Here is a 7,510-nt window from a genome sequence, read left to right as displayed (position 1 = left end):
CAGCCTAGTCTACAAAGTGAGTCCCAGGAAAGGCGCAAAGCTACACAGAGAAACCCTGTCTTGGGAAAGAAAAAAAAAAAAAAATGAGGGAGTTGAAGGGAGGAGTAGAAGCAAGAAAAGAGCCAGCCCAGAGCTGTGTTGTTAACTAGCTGTGTCCATAGCCAATGTGGAGTCCGATCCTGTGTGCAAGCATCTCCACACAACCTTGGGGGGCAAAGGCATGGACCTAGTTCTCACTGCCCCAGAGGGGTGTCTCAGTGATGCCTCTGCCCCTCGAGTGTAGTGCCAAAGGAGCCACCACGGTGGTCCTATCCACAATGTCACTCAGAGTTCTCCCTACCCAGAACCAGAGACAACTGGAATAAGAGGTGAGCCTACACCTCTGAAGTGATTCTCAGGGGTGTCTGATAAATAAGTAGTGATGAAAGATGATTGTGGTGACATTGTGTTCCCCAAAATATTGTGCACCCTAATAAACTTATCTGGGGTCAGAGAACAGAACAGCCACTAGATATAGAGGCCAGAAAATGGTGGCACACACGCCTTTAATCCTATCACTTGGGAGGCAGAGATCCATCTGGATCTCTGTGAGTTCAAAGCCACACTGGAAACAGCCAGGCATGGTGACTCATGCCTTTAATCCCAGGAAGTGATGGCAGAAAGCTGAAAGGTATATAAGGTGTGAGGACCAGGAACTAGAGCTGGTTAAGCTTTTAGGCTTTTGAGCAGCAGTTCAGCTGAGATCCATTTGGATGAAGACTCAGAAGCTTCCAGTCTGTGGAAACAGGATCAGCTGAGGAACTGGCAAGGTGAGGTGGCTGGGGCTTGTTCTGCTTCTCTGATCTTCCAGTATTCACCCCAATACCTGGTTCCAGGTTTGTTTTTATTAATAAGACCTAACAATTGGTGCTACAGATGATCTCACTTCAATCTTTGGCAGTGTGTGTGTGTGTGTGTGTGTGTGTGTGTGTGTGTGTGTGTGTTTGCTCATCCCATATGCACATGTGGAGGCCAGAGGTCAATGTGGGTGTCTTTCTCTGTCACTCTACACCTTATTTTCTCAGTCAGGGTCTTTCGCTAAACACAGAGCCCCCTCTTTCTCCTAGACTGTCTGGCCAGCAAACCCCCAGGACCCATGTGTCTCTACCCCCAACCACTGGGGTCATAGAATTACTTCACATTTCTGTGGCTCGAAGCAATAGGACAGCTGCTGAGCTGGGCTCTTCCGAGAGTACCGGGACCTGAACTCAGGTCCTCACGTTTGCACAGGTAGCACTTTATGTACTAAGCCTTCTCAGCTCCTCTGAAATCATGTACTGAGATCTCAGAGTCGAACAAACACAAGAAAAGCAATGATGCTCTTCACACATCCAGAACATGTGTCTCCACTACCAGGTGAGACCGCTCATTGTCCATGGTGGGGAAAATGCTTTGCCAAAGTTGGGCATGTATGAAAATGTCATGATGAACAACTGTTGGGTTTTTTTTTCTCACTAATACACTGGTTTTTTTTCAAAAGCTGGGCATGGTAGCACACACCCATAATCTCAGTACTTGGGAGCCTTAGGAAGAGGATCACAAGTTACAGACCATCTTGGGCTACATAGAAGGACCTTGTCTCCAAAACAATAAATAAATAAATAAATAATAAGTAAATACCTAGCCTGCTATTATGTTATAAATAATTCAGTTTGCTTTTGGTGATAAAATGTACTTGATTATGAAATATAAAGTTTGAAAAATATATTATTTCTATTATTATAATTCACCCCACCCTGTCTCTCTCTCTCTGTCTTTTTTAAAGAATGAAAACAGAGGCTAAGAGACAGCTTAGAAGAAGAGCTTCCAAAGGACCTGGGCTTGATTCCCGGCATCCTCACGGTGGCTCCCGATTGTTCCAGAGCGTCTGACGCCCTCTTCTGACCTCCACAACCACTAGGCACACACATGATGCACAGACATACAGGCAGGCAGAACACTCATATACGTAAAACATTAAAATAATTTTTAAAAATTAAAAAACGATGGTCTTGATCTCTCAGATCCCCCAACCAAGTCTTGCCAGCATGGAGAAAGTACTACCTCTAGAAGTTCTACACACACACACACACACACACACACACACACACACACACACACATTCTGAGGACTTGGCATATATACAGCTCTCTCCTGCACAGAGAATGTAAAAAGGCACCGACTGGCAGTGAGCAAGGAACCCTGGCTCCTTGTCCAGCTCCAAAAATGTTTGTAGCTATCGCCCCAGGCACTCAGGGATCACATATTTCACACCAGGTGGACCCTTTGTGAACTCTTGCTGTGTGGAGTCAGTAGAATCAGGCCTCTGTTGAATCCCAGGAGTGCCTTCTCTGCAGCTCCACAGTCTTTCTATTTTTCAGGCTATTTCAAGTTCAAGGTCGCAGGCTGCAGTCTCTTCTGTTATATCCCCCACTGTAACTGGAGGCGCTGTGAAAGTCGGGGGAATGTTATCTCTTGCCTGCAGGTGCAAAGCAAACTGGTTATGACTGATGTTCCCCTGTTCCCTTCCTTGGTTTCCTCTTGGGCCTCTTAGTTTCCAGGTAGGGAGAGCCAGCATGTGTAATTCAGAAAAGCATATGCTTGAGGAAGTATCAACCAGGACTGCAGTCCAAAGAGAGAGCAAGCTCCACCACTCCGGAACCAAAGGGTCTCTCCTCCACAGAGTGGAAACTCCCGGGCCAGCCTTCAGTTTGCCATCTCTAACAGGACTAGATGTCCTCCGGCCTGTATGAGGCCGCCCTTGCACGGTGCTTATGGTAATTTGTTCTAAATGTATGTGTTCCCCATTCCTGTGGCCACCTCCTTCCTCTGAGCTGGGGCCTCTGTAATCTTCAGGCAATATGTCTCCAGGCTAATCTCTCCCGTACCCCTGCTTTGGAGAACAAAATGAGCGGTAGGAGGAACGGACATGGTTCCACTAATCTGCTTCCGACAGGTGACTTTGAAAAAACAAGATACAAAAAAAAAAAGATGTAGGTGGAACTCCCAGCCCTGGAGGGAAACCACGGGAGATCAAGGCGTGTCCTTCTCTGTCTCCTAGTGCAGTTCCCAATCTGTCTTAGCTATCGGGGTTGACTGGGACTCAGATTTCTCAAATGGAAACTTACTAAAGCCCATTTGGCACCAGGGTGGCGCCTCTCCGGGTGCAGCCTGAAGAGGCCAGAAATTGATCTAAGTCTGCGCCTGGAGGTGGGGCAGCTACTGCCCTTCCTTCATCTACGAAGCGCCACCTTCCGGCAGGGAGGGGTTCCACCTAGGGGGTGCCACATGGGTGAGTGGAAACATTCTGGGAAGTGTACGCAGGTCAAAAGAGCCAAGTCTCTAGGGTTCCAGGAAGTGAGCCTCGGGCACAGGCCTGATGGGAAAAGAGTAGGGAGAGAAGGGAAAAGAGCAGAGAACTTCCAATTGTGGCAAAGCCCCGGGTCTGCAGCCTCAGAAGGGCCAGACCACAGAGTATGTGCTAGACTCTGTCCCTACTCGTGAGGAATGCACACATTGCTGGGAGAGGGGCCCAGCCTGCCCCGAAGGAGGTCCAGCAGCACAGTCTGCCCTCTAACTCGGGCCTAAGAAGAGGCAAGGGTGACAGGTTAAGTGGAAGAGAGTGCCGGGTTTGGAGCTATAAGGAAAGCCCTCATGATGAGCATACGTTGGATGAACGCCAAGAGGAAGAAAAGGGGGGGGGGGGGCCCAGGCCTGAGGAAACAAAGAGCGAGCATAGAAATCCGTGGAGCATCTTCAAACACAGAAATCATTCCCTCCATGCTCTCCCCCAGGACAGACACCCTCTTCTTGCCCTTTATTCATTCTTCAGGAAGTCTCCGGGGAGCCAGCGCATCCCTCAGCTTGGTAGTACTGTGAAAACCGTCTTTACCACCCTTCACAGCAATGACAGTACCAGCAGTGACTAGCGTTTACTGAATGCTTCCTGTGTGCCAGATGCTGTGCCAAGGGCTTTATAAGCATTAGACTCATTCAAGCATTACACTACTTCTGGATGCAGGCTCTATTATTAGGTACTACTACTACTACTACTACTACTACTACTACTACTACTACTGACGTTGTTATGTCAGTACTATTATTAATTATACTGCCTGTCTTAGCTAGTTTCTATTGCTGTGATAAAAAACATCACAGCCAAAAGCAACTTAGGGAGGAAAGGGAGTTTTTCAGCTTACAACTCTCGGGCCATACTCCATCAACTAAGGGGAAGAAGTCTGGGCAGGAACTCAGGTCAAGAACCTGGAGATAGACATCAAAGCAAAAGCCATAGAGCAATGCTGCTTATTGGCTTGCTCTTTATGGCCTGTTCAGCCTACTTTCTTATACAACTCAGGGCCACCAGCCCAGGGATGGCACTGCCCCGTGGACTGGGCCGACACGCACCAATCACTAATCATGAATATGCCCTACATACTTGCCTACTGGCCAATCTGATGAAGGCGTTTTCTCAATTGTGGCTCCTCTTGCCAGGAGATTCTAGTTTGTGTCAAGATAACAACAACAAAAAGGTATTAGATATCATTATTAGGTACTATCACTGTCGATGTTTTGGAGATGAGGAGTTTAGGTCCTACAGATATTAAGTTACTCGATCATATAGATAGTGATTGGTGGAGAGCAGACTTAAACCCAAACCCTTGTTCCGAACCTCCTGTGATTAACCAGTCTGTACATTATGACAATTCTTATGTATTTCTTTTGTCCGTCTGTCTGTTTTTTTTTTTGGAGATGATGGCTTATGTATCCCAAGCTGGCCTCAAATTTCCTATTGCCAAGAATGACCTTGAACTTCTGATTCTTGTGCCTGCACCTCACCGAGGGCTGGGATTACAGGTGTTGCCACCTCAACCAGTATAATGTGGTACTGTATTGTGGGATATTTGTACACTGTGTGAAGATGTGTTACTGTGATTGGTTTAATAAAAAGATGAATGGCCAATAGCTAGGCAGGAGAGGTTAGGTGGGACTTCCGGGCAGAGAGAGGAACTCAGGGGGTGAATCTAGGCATGCGGTCTAAACAAAGTCTGACTACAGTACTGAGAATGGAACCCAGGGCTTCATGCATGCTAGGCAAGCACTCTACCAACTGAGCTATATTCCCAGCCACCATCTTTAAGTACGTGTGTGTCAAGTTACACAGTAATTATCTCCTTCCTTCTCCCCCTCCCTTCCCTGTTTAGACAGGGTCTCCATATGTAGTCCAGGCTGACCATGGACTCTTGATCCTCCTGCCTCAGCCTCCCAAGGATTACAAGCAGGCATGTGCCATCATGATGGCTGGTTTGGATGCCATGTTTCTAGGAGATGGATTTACTCATCAATTCTTCCATGTTCTTCTTGAACTAGGAAAGCCTAGTTCAAATTTGATCTCTCTGGGACCTAAGGGCCTTTGAGTTCATGCAGGGTGACCTTTCTCCTGACTCCCCACTCCACTAATTGGCATTTTATCATCCAAGGACTCAGGTCACATGTTATTCAAATGGAAACATCTGGTCCCTCCAACTAGTCTACAGGTAACCCTGGGTAGGGGCATACCTTGCTTCTTGAGGCAAGAAAACACGGTGAACCTGGGAATGACTCCCCTGCAGGTCCCTCTTGCTGAGGCTGAAGCCAGTCTGCAATGTGTCCTCTGGCAGGCCTGGCTCTGGACTTCAAGGCCATTGTACTGCTCAGTCATCTTGGCTGCCTGCCCCTCTGCATCCACCCTCCTTCCTCACCCTGGGGTGACTTTTCTTCTTTTTTCCTGGCAAGAGAAATCTGGCAACTTCCGACTCCTCTCCCGATGCGACTGTGTGACTCTTTGCATCTAGAGAGGCCACTGCAGCCTTTTCCCAGAGAACTCCTGGCTGCCTTCCAGAGAGGTGGCTTCCCTGATGCGCTGCTCTAGAAGGTCACCGTGCTAGGCAAAGGGACAACCGAGCCCCAGCACCAGGCAGTGCGTACTGTCCTGACACCCTTCGAGAGTTCCCCATTAGCTGTCACCTCTGAGAAGGAATCAATGCACTCTGTAATCATTCTCTTGAGGAGCCTGGGGAGTGATTGATGGGTCTAGTTGTTTTAGTATTAGCCAGTGTAAGTTAAGTAAGTCAAATCAATAAACTTTATAGGTCTCCCCAGATTGCTCTAGAGGTGAGACCCAATTGCGTTCACCTCAATAGATTTAGACCTCTGCCTGAGGAAAAATCAGGAGTCACCTGGGGAAACAGTTTGATTTCTCTTGGAGAGACTCTCTTAGTGCCCTTGAGCCTGTCATGACTTAAATCAATAACTTTAGCAGCTTCCAAGAAAGTCGTTGCTGCTGGAGTGTCTCCATGCTGCCGCCTGCTATCCCAGGCACATGATGACTTCAGATACCTGACTGAAGGAGGCAAAGAGGTGATGACCAAAACCCCTGCCTGAGCCATCTCTGGGTGCCCCACACAGCACTGCTAGCTCGGGCCATTGTCCCTGCCAGAGCCCTTTCTCCTGTCTGTCGTCTGTCTGTCTGTCTGTCTGTCCTAGATTTTCTATAAGAAAACAGGAGCCTGAGTGGAGTGACAGAGTAGAGTGGTGGTGAGGTCGAGTCCCAGAAACCAGTAGCCCTTGCAGCATGGCTGACCGACCGACTGAGGAACAGATGGCAGAATTCAGAGAAAGTGTTTCACTGTTTGTCAAGGAGGATGATGGGACTGTAACAACTAGGGACTCTGATGAGGGCTCCTGGGCAGAAGCAGAGCTACAGGACATGATCAGTGAAGGAGCCAGGGATGCTGAGACGTCTCTGAATGTCTGACAATGATGGCAAGAAAAATGGAAGACATAGACAGCAAGGAAGAAATTAGGGAGCATTCCGAGTGCTTGACAAGGACAGCAGTGGCCGCATTAGTGTATTAGAGCTTCTCCATGTGATGACAAAGCTTGGAGAGAAGCGAACATGAAGAAGTTGATGAAATGATTGGGGAAGCAGGTATCGATGGTCAGGTAAACCATGAAGGGTTTGTACGGACAATGACAGCCAAGGGAAGACATTGTAGAATGTGTTAACTGCCTTCTACGACACTGTTTATTTGCCTTTTCTTTGTAACTTATCTGTAAGAGGCTCCCCCTTACTGTCAAAAGACCACGCATGTATAGTAAATTAGACTTCATTCCTCCACGTTTCCTTCCCTTATCTCACACTCATTGTCCTTAAACCTTATTTTAGAACACTGATCAAGTAACATGTTGCATGCGGCTTCCGTGGCTTCCTCTCAATATGTTAAGCCCTTCTGCACATCTGAACTTAGCCGGAATTGGTCAAATGAGAGAGCATCTGGGTTGTGCCTTTTTGAAAGTAGTTTTTAGAAACTGTCAGCATGTTATTGTTGAAGTGTGGATAGTCAAGGATATGCACTTAAAAGTTGCGCAACGCCTGTTATCCAGGCACTCACACACTATTGTTTTTGTATTGATGATATTTATTGTAAAAGAAACATTTTCTTTTATTGTT

At 47.4% G+C, this 7,510-nt stretch overlaps 1 pseudogene; it reads left to right on the top strand.

Annotated features, from left to right (window-relative positions):
* The first annotated feature begins 6,631 nt into the window (after window positions 1-6,631).
* Window positions 6,632-7,065, top strand: LOC118595266 (annotated as a pseudogene).
* The last annotated feature ends 445 nt before the right edge of the window (window positions 7,066-7,510 follow it).

This window comes from Onychomys torridus, chromosome 14 (assembly GCF_903995425.1).
Source record: "Onychomys torridus chromosome 14, mOncTor1.1, whole genome shotgun sequence".
NCBI classification, from domain to species: domain Eukaryota; kingdom Metazoa; phylum Chordata; class Mammalia; order Rodentia; family Cricetidae; genus Onychomys; species Onychomys torridus.
Note: the sequence above shows the minus strand (reverse complement) of the source record. Positions and strands in the feature narration are given on the sequence as shown.